This window comes from Heterodontus francisci, unplaced genomic scaffold (assembly GCF_036365525.1).
Source record: "Heterodontus francisci isolate sHetFra1 unplaced genomic scaffold, sHetFra1.hap1 HAP1_SCAFFOLD_58, whole genome shotgun sequence".
Classification (NCBI taxonomy): domain Eukaryota; kingdom Metazoa; phylum Chordata; class Chondrichthyes; order Heterodontiformes; family Heterodontidae; genus Heterodontus; species Heterodontus francisci.
This window is the reverse complement of record NW_027142006.1, coordinates 9,726,301-9,743,457: the sequence shown is the minus strand read 5'-3', so window position 1 is coordinate 9,743,457 and position 17,157 is coordinate 9,726,301. Positions and strand designations below refer to the sequence as shown.

At 48.6% G+C, this 17,157-nt stretch overlaps 1 non-coding gene across 1 annotated transcript; it reads left to right on the top strand.

Moving 5' to 3' along the window:
• The first annotated feature begins 1,922 nt into the window (after positions 1–1,922).
• trnat-cgu (transfer RNA threonine (anticodon CGU)) lies at positions 1,923–1,994 on the top strand. Its single transcript has one exon. It is a non-coding gene; the product is annotated as a tRNA-Thr (tRNA).
• Positions 1,995–17,157: the final 15,163 nt, after the last annotated feature.

The following is a 17,157-nucleotide window of genomic DNA, read 5'->3' as shown; positions in this document are numbered from 1 at the left end:
GCGCACATGCACAAACAGTCTCCTGCGCTCTGAGATGCTGCGCATGCTCAGCCTACGTCTTCCAGGACGAAGTGGCGCATGCGCAGGAAAACTCTCTACCCCCTCTCAGCCACTCACTCCAGGCCGCTCGCTGCCCGCTCCTCGCTACCCTGCTCCCCCGCCCTCCGGCCGCTTGCTACCCCCCCACCCCCGCACTGCCCTCTCTCCGTCCACTCACGCCCCGCTTCCCCCCCACGTCCCTCCAGACACTAGCTCAAAGCCATGCTGCTTCCCTCCTCTCGGCCTCTCGCTCCAACATTCGATCATTCTTCACCGCACCACCCGATAAAGCAAGGCGAGTCTCGAGGGGAGATGGGGCAATGTTGGAGCAAGTGGCCGAGAGGAGGGAAGCGGCAGAGCCCATGGCCTGGAGTGTGAGCGGCCAGAGAGCAGGATGGGGGTGGTGGTGGGGGAAGCGGGGAGTGAGCAGTCAGAAAGTGGGATGGGGGGAAGCGGGGAATGATCGTCCGGAGAATGGGATGGCACTGTTTAGAGGGGATTTGAGGAAAAAATGTTTCACCTCGAGGGTGGTTGGAATCTGGAACACATTGCCTGAAGGAGTGGTGGAGGCAGGAACCCTCACAACATTTAAGAAGTATCTAGATGAGCACTCAAAACGCCACAGAATACAAGGCTACGGCCACGTGCTGGAAAATGGAATTAGAATAGATAGGTACTTGATGGCCGGCACGGACATGATGGCCGAAGGGCCTGTTTCTGTGCTGTATAACTCTCTGACTCTATGAAACCTCACTGAATTACAGAGGGTGTGCAGCACTGTCAGAGGTGCTGTCCTTCTGATGAGACTTCAAACAGCGCAACGTTCTCCGAGTATCAACCAAAACATGTCCATTGTGTAGATATGTGCCGTATTTGCTTATGAAATGACAGTCACTGCTCCGAAAGTAATTCACTTTAGGTGAATTAAGATGACTTGGTACTTTATAACTGGCGAATGCGCAAGAGGTAGCGGGGGACTATTGGGGTTGGGACGGAGGCGGCGATGGCAACCTTTGAGGGGATTTTTGGGTCTAAGTTGTTTTCTGTGATAAATTGAGTAGCTCCATCTTTAATCCTGGCAGCTGCCTGATAGTCACAGACAGTGACGTTTCAGTGGAAGAGGCTGCATTTGCGCATGTGCTAGTAAGCGTCACCTGGTGGTTGCATTGTCAGCAAATGCAGCGTTTTAACTTTGGCTCCACGATGACATTTTTTTCCTCAATTAAAATAGGTCTTGAGTGCCTTAATAACTTCTTCACACGTAGCCTACACACTCCCTCCATGGCAGACAATAGTGTACTGACCTGCTCCATGTCTGGCTTCTGCACGAGACCCGATGCAGTACGATACCTTGCAAACCTCTGGAACCACCTCGGCCACTCCTCGGCTTGGTTCAGTCCAGTGACCTTTTCAAAGGTACAGGCAAAGATTTCTCCATCATTGCTTTGGTTTACTGTGGCCCCCATATAATATTCTGATATCTGTCAAGGCTTAGTACACAATTTATAAGAATCTGACGGTTAAATTACCTGAGTTTACTCTACACATCTTGTTTTGAAAGTTTCATCTACAACTCTCCATGAGGTGCCGTACAGATTATATTACATCACTTCCTGTGATGATGCACATAGTCTATTTATATAATCTGCCCAGTAACAACCCAATGTCCACTCTTATATTATTGTACAGATGTGAGAAAAGCTGAGGATGAGAATGGAACGTCTGAATGAAGATTTCATGATGCTGATGATGTAAATGAGGCTGATCTGTTTCCCATTCCACAATCCCTCTTTATTTCTGTGCATGTTTCTCGATGCTGTTTCAACCAAATTGAAAAAGAATCACAAATCCTCCTCTGGAGCCTCAGGTGTCCATTAACAAAAGGCATGGTGGCCAAGTGGTAAGGCGTCAGTCTCGTAAACTGAAGATCACGGGTTTAATCCCCGTCCGTGCCTTATGATTAGTTTCTCACTTTAAATGTGATGTTTCCAGAAAAGATGTCCGTTGCGTTTGTTTTGGCCATCTGGAAATCAGTGTGATGTCACACTTTATCCTGGACACTGGGAAGAACATGAGGAGCAGCCACATGGTCCCTCGAGCCTTCTCTGCCATTGATAGAGTGAAAATAACTGAGGTCCAAGCACTGAACCTTATTACTGTGCATTTGCTTGATATTTAACAGAGCTATTCTATTAATCCCACATCCCACACTCCTGTCCTTTCCCCCATTGTCCTGTTATATTTTCCATGTCAGGTATGTATCCAATTCCATTCAGAGTTAACATTGAATCTGCTTCCACTGACCTTTCAGGATTGCATTCCAGACCAGAGCAACACACTGCTGAAAAAACAATCTCCTCATCACAACTCTAATTCTTTTGTCAATTACTTTAAATGTGTTTCCTCTGGTTACTGACCCTTCTGTCACTGGCAACACATTCTCCTTCTTCACTCTATCAAAACTCTTCAGGATTTGCATTACCTGCTTCCTTTGCTGATATAACAAGGCTGAGCACACATCACCAAAAGGAATATGATTGGCTCTGAATCACATTTATCTTTCCTGTCAATCTGATATGGACCTTGTATTTTCCCGGAACCAAACAACCTGAGCAACAAGTGTGGGTTCCAGTGATTCCCACCGCTCTGAGAGAGAGAGGATGTGATAATGAGCCAGATAGAAGAAAGGAATGAGATAGAGAGTAAAATAGCCCTGGTCTGTTTCTACTAACCCCCGGCCCCCTAAAATGGCATCATTTTCTCCTGCCTCTCCACATTCTAGTCCATTAATTAATGCAATCCTTTCATCTGGAACATAGAACATAGAACAGTACAGCACAGTACAGGCCCATCGGCCCATGATGTTGTGCCGAACCTTTAACCGACTCTAAGATCAAACTACCTACATACCCTTCATTCTACTATCATCCATGTACCTATCCAAGAGTCGCTTAAATGTCCCTAATGTATCTGCTTCTACTACCACCGCTGGCAGTGCATTCCACGCACCCACCACTCTCTGTGTAAAGAGCCTACCTCTGACATCTCCCCGAAACCTTCCTCCATCACCTTAAAATTATTCCCCCTGGTGATAGCCCTTTCTGCCCTGGGAAAATGTCTCTGGCTATCCACTCTATCTATGCCTCTCATCATCTTGTACCCCTCTATCAAGTCACCTCTCATCCTTCTTCGTTCCAATGAGAAAAGCCCTAGCACCCTCAACCCTTCTTCGTAAAACATACCCTCCAGTCCAGGCAGCATCCTGATAAATCTCCTCTGCACCCTCTCTGAAGCTTCCACATCCTTCCTATAATGAGGCGACCAGAACTGAACACAATATTCCAAGTGTGGTCTAACCAGGGCTTGATAGAACTGCAGCATAACCTCGCGGCTCTTAAACTCAATCCCCCTGTTAATGAAAGCCAACACACCATACGCCTTCTTAACAACCCTATCAACTTGGGTGGCAACTTTGAGCGATCTATGGACATGGACATGGACCCCAAGATCCCTCTGTTCCTCCACACCACCAAGCATCCTGTCTTTAAGCCTGTATTCTGCATTCAAATTCGACCTTCCAAAATGAATCACTTCACACTTTTCCAGGTTGAACTCCATCTGTCCCTTTAATTCCTGTTTCCTAATCCATTGATGTTTCACAATGTACTGAACTGTCCCAATCCATTGATATAACTCAGTCTATAGAATTTCCCAATCCACTGATATTTTCCAGTCCATTGACTTTCCCAATCCATTAATGGTTCCTGACCATTGACTTTCCCAATCCATTTATATTGCCTGTGATTTCAAAGCAACTGTGGAATACAAATAGTATCAGTATTATCAGATACATCGAGACGAGGTGCAATAGCCAAGTGGACAGATGTTGGGTTTATAAAGAATAAAGCACGAGCTCGACATTTGTCAAGTCTATCACTGGATCTGAACTCTCAACCTACTGTATTTCTGTGGGTCTGCTGACTTGTATATGTGAAGAACCATTGGATGTTTCTCAATCCTCTGACTTTTCTCATTCTTGTGCCATATTTGTTCCTTTGGGTTCACCAGTGAAGAAAATTATTCCCTATTACATTTGGTGAAGACTTTAATAACCTCACATCCTTGTGTCTCACCATCTCAGGTCAAACTCCCAACAGAAACTTTAAACATTTAAGTATTCTGCTGGAAACATTTTCAAGGGCGCAGACATTCCTTCATTACGCTTCCTTCTTTGACATGTGATTGACAAATATGTGTGTAATGGAGAGAGAGAGAGTGTGAAAAAAGAGAGAGAGAGAGAGTGCGATAGAAAGTTAGAGGACCAGCTAAAGACAGATAGAGAGAGAGAGGCAGAGAGAGGTAAAGCGATAGACAGAGAGAGAGAGAGAGAGAAGGAGAGAGAGTCATTGAGTCCTGGAGTCACTACAGTACAGGAAGTCATTTTGCCCATCAAGCCCATGTAAATCAATCCATTCAGTCCCATTCACCCGCTCTATCCCCATCGCCCTGTAAGTTATCTAAACCTGTCATATTTATTATAATCTTGTACATGTCTATCAAATCTCCCCTCAATCTCCTTTGCTGCAAGGAGAACAACCCCAGCTTCTCCAACCTAACCTTACAGCTAAAATCCCTCATGTCTGGAACCATTCTGTTAAATCTCCTCCACCCTCTCAAGGACACTCACATCCCTCCAAAAGTGTGTTGACTAGAACTGGATGCAATTCTCTGGTTGTGGCCCAACTAGAAATTTATACAGGTTCAGCATAACTTCCCTACTTTTGTACTCAGTACCTCTATTTATGAAGCCCAAGATCCCATATGCTTTGCTAACTACTTTCTCAATGTGTCCTGCCACCTTCAAAGAACTATGCATATGAATCCCCAGGTTTTTATTCCTAAAATATGCTTTATTCATATAAATCTGTAAAAAATGCATTATACAACAGTTCAAAACAGCACCAAGTTGACATTCCAAAAAGTGCAAAGGAAATCAGTTTTCTTCAATACAGGAGTGAGTTGCCTCACAACCCTTCCACTCCATTTTACCTGACATGGACATTTTACAGCAAACCCATATCTGGTGGATACAGCACGAGGGGTTTCCAATGAGTCCAGCTGCCCAGTTCACTATGGCGGGGGGACCTTACACAGTGGTCTTTCCCCATTGAGCCTTTGCAGTGGCTACCCCAAGCTTTAGTGTGTCCCTCAGCACGTAGTCCTGGACCTTGGAATGTGCCAGTCTGCAACACTCGGTCGTGGACAACTTTTTGCGCTGGAAGACCAGCATGTTTAGGGCAGACCAAAGAGTGTCTATCACCAAATTGATGGTCCTCCAGCAGCAGTTGATGTTTATCTCGGTGTGCATCCCTGGGAACAGCCCGTAGAGCACAGACTCCTGTGTTACAGAGCTGCTTGGGATGAACCTCGACAAAAACCACTGCATCTCTTTCCACACCTGCTTTGCAAAGACACATTCCAGAAGGAGGTGGGCAACTGTCTCTTCCCCACCTACTCAGCAGAGATGACATCTGTTATTGAAGCAAAAAGCAGAACCGACCTGATGCACAACAGGAAACCAGCAGCCAGAACATTATATGACTTGAAATTAGCCAAGGCAATTGTGCAAAAGACAGTGAGACACTGCGCAAATAAACACTGGACAAAATCACAAATGTAACAATGCTTTCAAAAGCAAATCTCCCGATTATGCTCACACTCGTCAAGCAGAGGTGACTTTGCTGGCTCAGGCACGTTCGCAGGATGGAAGATGACACATTCCCAAGGGTATTCTGTATGGGGAGGTCGCCGGAGACAGAAGGCCAGTTGGATGCCCAAAGCCCCACTTCAAGGATGCCTGCAAGCAGGACATGAAGGCCCGAAACATCGATTTTCACACATGGGAGACACTGGCCAACAACAGAGGGAAATGGTGATATTACCCCTGGACTGGTGTGTGCGTCACCATGACAATCAGTGACTATAGCAGCTTGACAGCAGGTGCCAACATGGAAAACAGCGACACCTGATAATCCCACCTCATATGTGTCACTTGTGGAAGAACCTGCCTCTCACATATTGACCTCTTCAGCTATCGGACAAAGTGCACCATGGGAAACTATCCCATCACCAATGGATTTGCTGCACGTCCATCATCTCACGTAGAAGGAAGGATGACGACGACATCTACAACCAGGGCGGCCCATCGTGCCTGTGGCAGCTCTTTCATTTCCTTTCAACTATTTATCGAAATTCCCTTTTCAACCTTACGATTGAGTCTCCTTCCACCATTCTCTCAGGCAATACATTCCAGACCAAAAACAACAACAACTTGTGTGTAAATTTATAGAGCACCTTTCACGCAATACAGCGTCCCATGGCACTTCACAGGAGTGTCGGAAAGCAAAATTGGACCCCAAGCCACACAAGACCGTATTAGAGCAGATGGCCAAAAGCATGGTCACAGAAGTAGGCTTCCATGAGTGTTTTAAAGGAGGGAAGAGAGGTCGAGAGGCGGAGAGTTCAGGGAGGGAAATCTCAGGCTTCGGGCCTGGACAGCTGATGGCACAGCTGCCAGCAGTGGAGCGATAAAAATCAGCGATGCTCAAAAGACCAGAATTGGAGCAGGGCCTGAATCTCGGGGGGAGTGAACCAAATAAAATCCGTCCCTTTGTATCCCCCTCGCAGCTTACATTCCCACCGAGCTTTTTATTATCAATCAATTTCCCTCTTGCAGTTCTATTTCACACCAAGAGATGGCAGTCTCATGCCATTTCACAGCAAGCTGCATACAAGCTTATTTTACTGCCAGTCCAATACTGTGTTGAGTGGACAAGGATGTGTGTGGTGTGCAGTGTGTGGTATGCAGCAAGGTTAGACTCAAACCAAAGAAGCTGCATCACTCCCAGCGGAAGGGCCGCCCGCGCATCAACACTAGCAGAATTTCTTATCCACAGCTGTTACGTAAGGTTCCAAATTCACTTGGCAAAGTCCATCAAAACACTCCGACAGGGGATGCAGAGACCAAGTGGGCCCACATCAGAGATGCCATCTATGACTCAGCTATGATCACCTATGGCAAACGTGTGAAGCAGAATGCAGACTGGTTTCAATCAAACTTTGAAGAGCTGGAACCTGTCATAGCCGCTAAGCGAATTGCACTGTTGAACTACAAGAAAGCCCCCAGTGTTTTAACATCCGTAGCTCTTAAAGCAGCCAGAAGCGCTGCACAAAGAACAGCCAGGCACTGTGCAAATGACTACTGGCAACACCTATACAGTCATATTCAGCTGGCCTCTGACACCGGAAACATCCGAGGAATGTATGATGGCATGAAGAGAGCTTTTGGGCCAAACATCAAGAAGATCGCCCCCCTCAAATCTAAATCAGGGGACACAATCACTGACCAACGGAAGTAAATGGACTGCTGGGTGGAGCACTACCTAGAACTGTACTCCAGGGAAAATGTTGTCACTGAGACCGCCCTCAATGCAGCCCAGTCTCTGCCAGTCATGGATGAGCTGGACGTACAGCCAACAAAATCGAAACTCAGTGATGCCATTCATTCTCTAGCCAGCAGAAAAGCACCTGGGAAGCACAGCATTACCCTGAAATAATCAAGAGTACCAAGCCTGCTATACTTCCAGCACTCTACGAACTGCTTTGCCTGTGCTGGGACGAGGGAGCAGTACCACAGGACATGCGCGATGGCAATATCATCACCCTCTATAAGAACAAGGGTGACCGTGGTGACTGCAACAATTACCGTGGAATCTCCCTGTTCAGGATAGTGGGGAAAGTCTTCACTCGAGTCGCTTTAAACGGGTTCCAGAAGCTGGCTGAGCGTGTCTACCCTGAGGCACAGTGTAGCTTTCGAGCAGAGAGATCCAACATTGACATGCTGTTCTCCCTTTACCAGCTACAGGAGAAATGCCGAGAACAACAGATGCCCCTCAATGTTGCTTTCATAGATCTCACCAAAGCCTTTGACCTCGTCAGCAGACGTGATCTCTTCAGACTACTAGAAAAGATTGGATGTCCACCAAAGCTACTAAGTATCATCACCTCATTCCATGACAATATGAAAGGCACAATTTAGCATAACGGCACCTCATCAGACCCCTTTCCTATCCTGAGTGGCATGAAACAGGGCTGTGTTCTCGCACCTACATTGTTTGGGATCTTCTTCTCCCTGCTGCTCTCACATGCGTTCAAGCCTTCAGAAGAAGGAATTTTCCTCCACACAAGATCAGGTGGTAGGTTGCCCGTCGAAGAGCGAAGACCAAAGTACGGAAAGTCCTCATCAGGGAACTCCTCTTTGCTGACGATGCTGCATTAATATCTCACACTGAAGAGTGGCTGCAGAGTCTCATCGACAGGTTTGCGGCTGCCTGCAACGAATATGGCCCAACCATCAGCCTCACGAAAAAGAACATCATGGGACAGGACGTCAGAAATGCTCCATCCATCAATATCGGCGACCACGCTCTGGAAGTGGTTCAAGAGTTCACCTACCTAGGCTCAACTATCACCAGTAACCTGTCTCTCGATGCAGAAATCAACAAGTGCATGGGAAAGGCTTCCACTGCTATGTCCAGACTGGCCAAGAGAGTGTGGGAAAATGGCGCACTGACACGGAACACAAAAGTCCGAATGTATCAAGCCTGTGTCCTCAGTACCTTGCTCTACGGCTGCGAGGCCTGGACAACGTATGTCAGCCAAGAGCGACGTCTCAATTCATTCCATCTTCGCAGCCTCCGTCGAATCCTTGGCATCAGGTGGCAGGACCGTATCTCCAACACATCCCCAGCATATACACCCTAGTGAGCCAGTGGCACTTGAGATGGCTTGGCCATGTGAGCCACATGGAAGATGGCAGGATCCCCAAGGACACATTGCACAGCGAGCTCATCACTGGTATCAGACCCACCAGCCGTCCATGTCTCCGCTTAAAAGATGTCTGCAAACGCGATATGAAGTCCTGCGACATTGATCACAAGTCGTGGGAGTCAGTTGCCAGTGATCGCCAGAGCTGGCGGGCAGCCATAAAGGTGGGGCTAAAATGTGGCGAGTCGAAGAGACTTCGCAGTTGGCAGGAAAAAAGACAGAAGCGCAAGGGGAGAGCCAACTGTGTAACAGCCCTGACAACCAATTTTATCTGCAGCACCTGTGGAATTGTCTATCACTCTGGAATTGGCCTTCATAGCCACTCCAGGTGCTGCTTCACAAACCACTGACTACCTCCAGGTGCTTACCCATTGTCTCTCGAGACAAGGAGGCCAAAGAAGAAGAAGATTCTTACACCTCTCTGAGATTTGCCGACATATTTTCTCCTCTATCTCTTCCTGTCTGTTTAGAGGCATGTAGTACACTCCCAGCCAAGTGATTGTCCCCTTTTTGTTTTTAAGTTCTACCCATATGGCCTCATTTGAGGAATTTCTAAGATATCATCCTTCCTTACTGCAGTAATTGACTCCTTGATCAACAGTGCAATGCCACCTCCTCTTTTACCCCGTCACCTGTCTTGCCTGTAGATTCTGTACCCTGGAATACTGAGCTGCCAGTCCAGCCCCTCCCTCAACCATGTCTCTGTGATAGGAATAAGATCATAATCCCATCGCCCTCAATTCATCTGCCTTATTAGTAAGACTCCTTGCATTAAAATAGATGCAATCCAGCCTTGCATTTTTCACTTCTGCCGTAACAGGTCTATATTTGCTCTGCCTTCCAGACTGACTCAGTTTCTCTTTTAAATTTGACTGTGTTTAACCCCCTACTGTACCTCCACTCTGTATCCGACCCCCCTGCCAAATTAGTTTAAACCCCCCCTACCCCCCAAAACAACACTAGCAAACCTCCCAGCAAGTATGTTGGTCCCGTTCCAGTTCAGGTGCAACCCGTCCAACTTGTATAGGTCCCACCTTTGCCAGAACCAGACCCAGTGGTCGAGGAAACTAAGGCCCTCCCTCCCGCACCATATCCTCAGCCATGCATTCATCTGCTCTAACCTCTTATTCCTATACTCATTAGCATGTGGCATTGGGAGTAATCCAGAGATTACAACCTTTGAGGTCCTGCTTTTTAATGTGCTATCTAGCTCCCTAAATTCTGGTTGCAGGACCTCATCCCTCTTTCTACCTATGTCATTGGTGCCAATGTGTACCATGACCTCTGACTGTTCACCCTCCCACTTGTCCTGCAGCCACTCTGTGACATCCTTGACCCATGCACCAGGGAGGCAACATACCATCCTGGAGTCACGTTTGCAGCCACAGAAATGCCTATCTGTACCTCTTACGATAGAATGCCCTATCACTATAGCTCTTCTACTCCTTTTCCTCCCCTCCTGTGCAGCTGATCCACCTGTGGTGCCACAGACTTGGTTCTTGCTGCATTCCCCTGAGAAGCTATCTCCCCCAATAGTATTCAAAGTGGAAAATCTGTTAGAAAGGGAGATGGATCCAGGAGACTCCTTCACTACCTGCCTAGTTCTTCTACTCTGCCTGGTGGTGACCCATTCCCTTTCTACCTGAGCAGTCTTTACCTGCGATGTGACCACCTCCCTGTACGTGCTATCCATGATGATCTCAGCCTCGCGGATGCTCCACAGTATCTCGAGCCGCCGCTCCAGATCCGAAACGTGGATTTCGAGTAGCTGCAGCTGGAGACACTTCCTGCACACGTGTTCGTCCTGGATACTTGAAGTGTCCCTGACTTCCCACGTTGCACAGGAGGATCACTCCACATTGCTGAGCTGCCCTGCCATAACTTACCCTTAATTTATCCCCTTAAATTACCCAAAAATTAAATTATTTACACTAGGGACCTTGATTCTCCCCCAAAAAACACGACCTCCTTTATTGAAAAAATTGTAGACCTTTCCCTTTACTTTTAGTTACTTACCCAGCTATTTAGAGTAACTCCCTAACAGCAGATACTCACCAACCAATCACCTTGCAGCCTTCCTGTGACATCACAGCTCCTTTGTTTTCAAACTCCGGCGTGCCTGGACTGCTCTCCGCTTCTCACCTGGAAGGTGAGTGACTAGGCCGCGATCCTCAGGCTCAATTTATCGGCTCCACTCTCGGTGTTCTCCCCACAGGTCCGCTCCACTCCCGGAAGGTGAGTGACTGGACCACGATCCTCGGGCTCAATTTATCGGCTCCACTCTCGGTGTTCTCCCCACAGGTCCAGTCCTCTCCCGGAAGGTGAGTGACTGGGCCGCGATCCTTGGGCTCAATTTATTGGTTCTGCTCTCGGCGTTCTCCCCACAGGTCCACTCCTCACCGCTCCGCCCCCGGAAGGAAAGTCAGTCTGGTATCTGTGACGGACAATAAGGAGAAACACAATATAAGGAGAGAGTGAAATACATTTTACTCTTTAGACGATATTATTTATTATATTTCAGCTGTTCCTTGTTTCACAAATATTTTTGCGGGCTTTTCAAATTTGTGAATGGATTTCAGCTCTGACAATTTGCCACTGTCAATCTCCGCCCCATTTTCTCATTGCCCTTTGATGATCGGCGAAATAGCAGCTACCTGATTGGTGACATGAACCAGCCAATGAGATTCAGCAGACAGTAACCAATCAGAAGTAGCCGGACTGCATTCCTCCAGAAGGTAAAGCAGGGAAGTGCGGGAGGAATTCCTCACTCTTTGTGAAAGTATTTGTGAGATTGTGGAAATGTCTGGAAGAGGAGCAGGGGAGAGACCATGATCCTGTCTCAGGTAAGTTTTTAAGTCAAATGGCTGTAACCAATTCTGTAACTTCAGGCCAGGGAGTGTGTAACACCGTTCGGGTGGTAGTGAAGGATAATGATGGAGATGCACCGGTTGATCGTACCTTCTTCATTAAGAAAATCCTTATTGATTGCTGTGGATTCCAAGCTGCGAACATCTTCTGCCTGCAGGACTTCCCCAGCTGTGGATATTTTGACGTGACGTCCAAGAACGTGGAGGATGCATCAAGTTCCTGAAGGTGTTCAAGGAGAAGGGAAACCAGGCGCCGCTGTCAATCCTCACAGTGGAGCCACTCTTCACACTGCCATCGCAACGTGACCGGGTGGTGAGAAGCCACCTCTACAACCCCCATGTTCCTGTCGTGGATGTACTCACCTTCCTCACCAGGTATGTTGAGGTGGCCGGCGAAAGCACTGATGTCAAGGACCCATTTGGATTTGGACCAGCTAGCGGCAGGTCAAGGTGACCTTGAAGGTCGATGCCAACGGAGCCATCATCCATCCTCCCTCCAGCTTCGCTTTCGGGGGAAGTCGAGGCTTCATGGTCTATGCGGAGCAGCCCAGAGTTTGTCGTACCTGCGGCAAATCTGGTCACGTGGCAGCTAACTGCAGCACAGTCGTCTGCAAGAACTGCAAGAAGGAAGGCCATCAGACCAAGGACTGTAATCATTGTAAGTACTGCAACCTGTGAGGTGGGGCAGGCCACCTCTACAAAACCTGCCCAAACGCTGCCTCAGTTATGCTCAGGCAGCAAAGATCAAGGAAAGACCGGGTTAAGGAACGGTGAACATATCTGGTGCTGGGAGGGAAACAAGCAATCCTCCCCACAGCGATGAAAGTCTATCTGAGAAAGAGAAGAAAGGGGAGGCAGCTGCAACCAGTGACCCAACACCTACTCCGTGCCTGGAAACTCCTCCTCCACAGACAGAATTAATGGAGGAGGAGGCAGCAGATGGACAAACAGGTCAGTGGCAGGTGGTACAAAGGAAGACCACAAAGAAAAAAGCTCCAGAAAAAGAACAGGTCCACACCCAACCAGTGGCAAGAGGAGGCTACCGTCTGAGACAGACTACAGCAGCTCCTCCTCACTGGACGAGGAAGGGCCGGAACGATGGCACCTCCAAAAGAAGCAGCAGAACTCAAAGGAGCTGGAAGACAAAGACCACCAGCTCCGGGGCACTGGAAGCTGTGACACGCCCAGCGCACCCCAAACCAAAAGCATGGAACCCAAGGAGATGCTCAGTGCACCCCAGCTCCGGGAGACCGAGAGCAGCGAAGTGTCCTGCGCACTCCAGCTCCAGCTCCGGGAAGTCAGGAACAGTGATGTCTTCGAGGAGGGACCGAGGGGAAAGACACCAACAATAAAGGACAACCCAAGCCTTGCTGCCTACAAGATCCGCCCCCCCACCCGCCGATGTCACCCCAGTGGAACAAAACCCTCATGAATAACCATGAGGTGTTTCTGGGCTCAACGAATGTGAAACAGCTTGCGTACACTATGGGTATGCAGGAACATACTCAAGGACCGGGACTAGCAAGGACACCTGGAGTGGTAAGCAACACCCAACTTTATCGTGGATATAAAGATTGCTTCGATTAAGATGCATTGTGTTAAATCCACCACGTGATGTGTTTCAACCTTGGATGACTTCGCAAAGGTCAAAGCCGGCGTACTGTTTCGTCAGGAGTGTGGAATCCTGCACCGCAGCACTTACAGGCAATGGTCACGATGGTGATCCCATGGGTCATCGATCTGGTCCAGAGGAAATGGTTCCTGTTCCTCCGGCCTGGGGATTCTGCTGCGGGAAGGCAACTTAACCATCTCTGAAGTTAAGATGCTGGTGGGCGGTCGCCTTCTCGTAGCAGATGTAATGTACAACAATGCTCCGCTCCAGTTAAGCAACGTATATGCCCCGGTCCAATACAGTGAGCGGCTGACCTTCCTCCAGCAACTCCCACTGCTGCTGGCGACATCCAGGCCGATCATTCTTGGAGGTGACTTCAACTGCATCATTGATGCAGCTGGACGATCTGGCAGTGACGACAGAAAACTGGATGCTCCGCCCAGATTCTTAAAGGAAACAGTATAAAATGCCAAACTGCACAATGTCTTCAGCAAACCTGCAGACAGAGAGCAGCGTAGATACACCTGGTCAAGATCGGACGGGTCTGCCCGTTCCAGGATTGACTTCCTGTATGTGTCCCCTGCTTTCACGGTCAGATCCACCGACGTCAAGCCGGTGTTCTTCTCCGGCCACTGCCTCTTACTGGTTGACTGTCACTTACAGGATGACCAGCGGGTTGGCAGGGGGACATGGAAGCTCAATGCTACACTGCTAACCCCAGAGAACATTGAGGAACTCAAAAGAGATTGAAAAAGTTGGAGAACAGTGAGACCCTCTTTGAGTATCCGGTGAACTGGTGGGAAGTGATCAAGGAGAACATCAAGAGGTTCTTTATCTCCAAAGGTGTTCAGAGGGTGAGAGAGACAGAGGGAAATGTCCGCACTCCAGAAAAGAATGCAAAATCTGCTCTGGCTGCAGTCGATGGGGGTTGAGGTCAAGGAGGACTTCCAAGAGGTGAAGAGCCAGCAGGCCTCGCTCTTTGCCACGGAGGCCTCCAAGATCATCCTCCGGACCAGAGTCTGCTCCATTGAGCAGGATGAGACGTGCTCGCGTTTCTTCTTCCAAAAGGTACACAGAGAGAGCTCTGTGATCAGCAGCTTGAAGGAAGAAGATGGCTCGGTCACAACTTCGCAGTCCGATATACTAAGGATTAGCAAATCCTTGAATGCTGGGCTGTAAGACGTGAAGTCTATGGACAGCACGTCCTCCCAGTCCTTCCTGTCATCCATCACAGAGGTCTTTGATGACAGCATGCAGGAGAATCTGGACAAACCGCTAACTCTGGACAAGCTGACAAAGGCCATCAAGTCTTTTGAGACGAAGAAAACTCCCGGAAGCGACGGCTTACCAGTTGAGTTGTATTCGGCCCTGTGGTACTGGGTCAGCCCAGACCTGCTGGAAATGTACGAGAGTACGCTCCTGGCCGGCAGCATGTCAGAATCCATGAGGAAAGGCATCATCACCCTCATCTACAAGCAGAAGGGGGAGAGGGCAGAAATCAGAAATTGGCGGCCCATCTCACTGCTTAATGTAGACTACAAGGTTCTGTCCAAAGTCATCGCCAGTCGAGTCAACTCTACTCTGGAGTTGGTGATTCACCCTGACCAGACCTGTACTGTACCCAGCAGGAAGATCTCTGATAGTGTCGTGCTACTCAGGGATACGATCGCCTATGTACGGGTCAGGAGGGTGGACACCTGCCTCATCAGCCTGGACCAGGAGAAGGCTTTTGACAGGATATCACACACATACATGATGGATGCGCTTTCCAAAATGGGGTTTGGGGAGAGAATCTGCAATTGGATCAAACTGCTCTACACAAACATCAGTAGTCCAGTCCAAAAAATTGGGTGGTAATCAGAAAGTTTCCAATCAAATCTGGAGTCAGACAGGGCTGTCCTCTTTCCCCTGCCTTGTGTGTTTGCTGTATCGAACCCTTTGCTGAGTCTATTTGGAAGGATGCGGGCATAAGAGAGGTGACAATCCCAGGCAGTGGAGTCACTCAGGTCAAAGCCTCCCTGTACATGGATGATGTTGCTGTATTCTGATCGGATCCGCTGTCCATTCACAGACTGATGAGCATCTGCGACCAGTTCGAACTGGATTCGGGAGCCAATGTTAACCATGGCAACAGCGAGGCCATGTTCCTTGGAAACTGGGCTGACCGATCCTTTGTCCCCTTCACTGTCAGGTCAGACTACCTGAAGGTGCTGGGGATATGGTTTGTCAGGGCCGGGACGTGCACCAAAACCTGGGAGGAGCGAGTAGCCAGGGTACAACATAAACTGAGCAAGTGGGAGCAGCGATCTCTCTCTATTATGGGTAAGAACCTGGTCATCAGGTGCAAGGTGCTCACGTTGTTGCTGTAAGTGGCACAGGTCTGGCCCATACCCCCCTCCTGTGCTGTGGCGATCACCCGAGCCATTTCCCGCTTTATCTGAAGACGCAAAATGGACAGGGTCCAGAGGGACACGATGTTCAAACCTCTGGATAAAGGCGAAAAAATGTACTCAACGTCGCCCTCAACCTGATGGCCGCCTTAGTATGTGGCTGCATCAAGCTGTGCGTAGAGCCCCAGTATGCAAACACCAAGTGTCACTATGTGCTGAGGTTCTATCTGACCCCGGTGTTGCGAAGGATGGATCTGGTCACATTGCCACGGAACGCTCCATCCAGTTGGACTGTGCGTTCGTGGAAATGTTTGTGTGGAAAAACACCTTTGACCACCAATCCATCAGGCAGTGGTCTGCACGGAATGTCCTCAAGTCTATTTTTGGAAAAGAAAAGTCTGGAAGAGGAAAGACCGGCAGGAAAGCTCGGTCCAAGGCCAAGTCTCGCTCCTCCCGGGCTGGACTGCAGTTCCTGGTGGGCCGTGTTCACAGGCTCCTGAGAAAGGGCAATTATGCTGAGCGTGTGGGTGCCGGAGCCCCGGTCTATCTGGCTGCTGTGCTCGAGTATCTGACCGCTGAAATCCTCGAGTTGGCCAGTAACGCAGCCCAGGACAATAAGAAGACCCGCAACATCCTCAGACACCTACAGCTGGCTGTCCAGAATGACGAGGAGCTCACCAAGCTGCTGGGAGGGGTGACCATCACTCCGGGCTGGGTGCTGCCTAATATCTAGGGCATTCTGCTGCCCAAGAAAACCAGCGCTCCGGGCACCAAAACCAAGGCAATCTGCCAGGATTTTATCAAATACCCAAAGGTTCTTTTCAGAGCCACCCACAGTATCATTCTTGTAAATCTCCTCTGTACTCTCTACACAACAATTATGTCCTTTCTGTAATGTGATGACCAGAACTGTACGCAATACTCCAGCTGTGGCCAAACCACCGTTTTAAACAGTTCTCGCATTACATCCCTGCTTTTGTCAACCAAGAAAGGAAAGCATTCCATATGCCTTCTTCACCACTCTATCTACCTATCCTGTCACTTTCAGGGACTTGTGGACAAGCACTCCAAAGTCTCTCACTTCTTCTCCCCATCTCAATATCTTCCCGTTTATTGTGTATTCCCTTGCTTTGTTTGCCCTCCCCAAGTGCATTACCTCACACTTCTCCAGATTGAATTCCATTTGCCACTTTTCCGCCCACTCAATTAATCCATTCATATCATTCTGAAGTCCACAACCATCCTCCTCACTATCAATTACACGGCCAATTTTTGTGTCATCAGCAAATTCCCCAATCATAGCTCCCACATTTAATTCCAAATAATAATTATTTTTTTTTTAAGAGATACAGCACTGAAACAG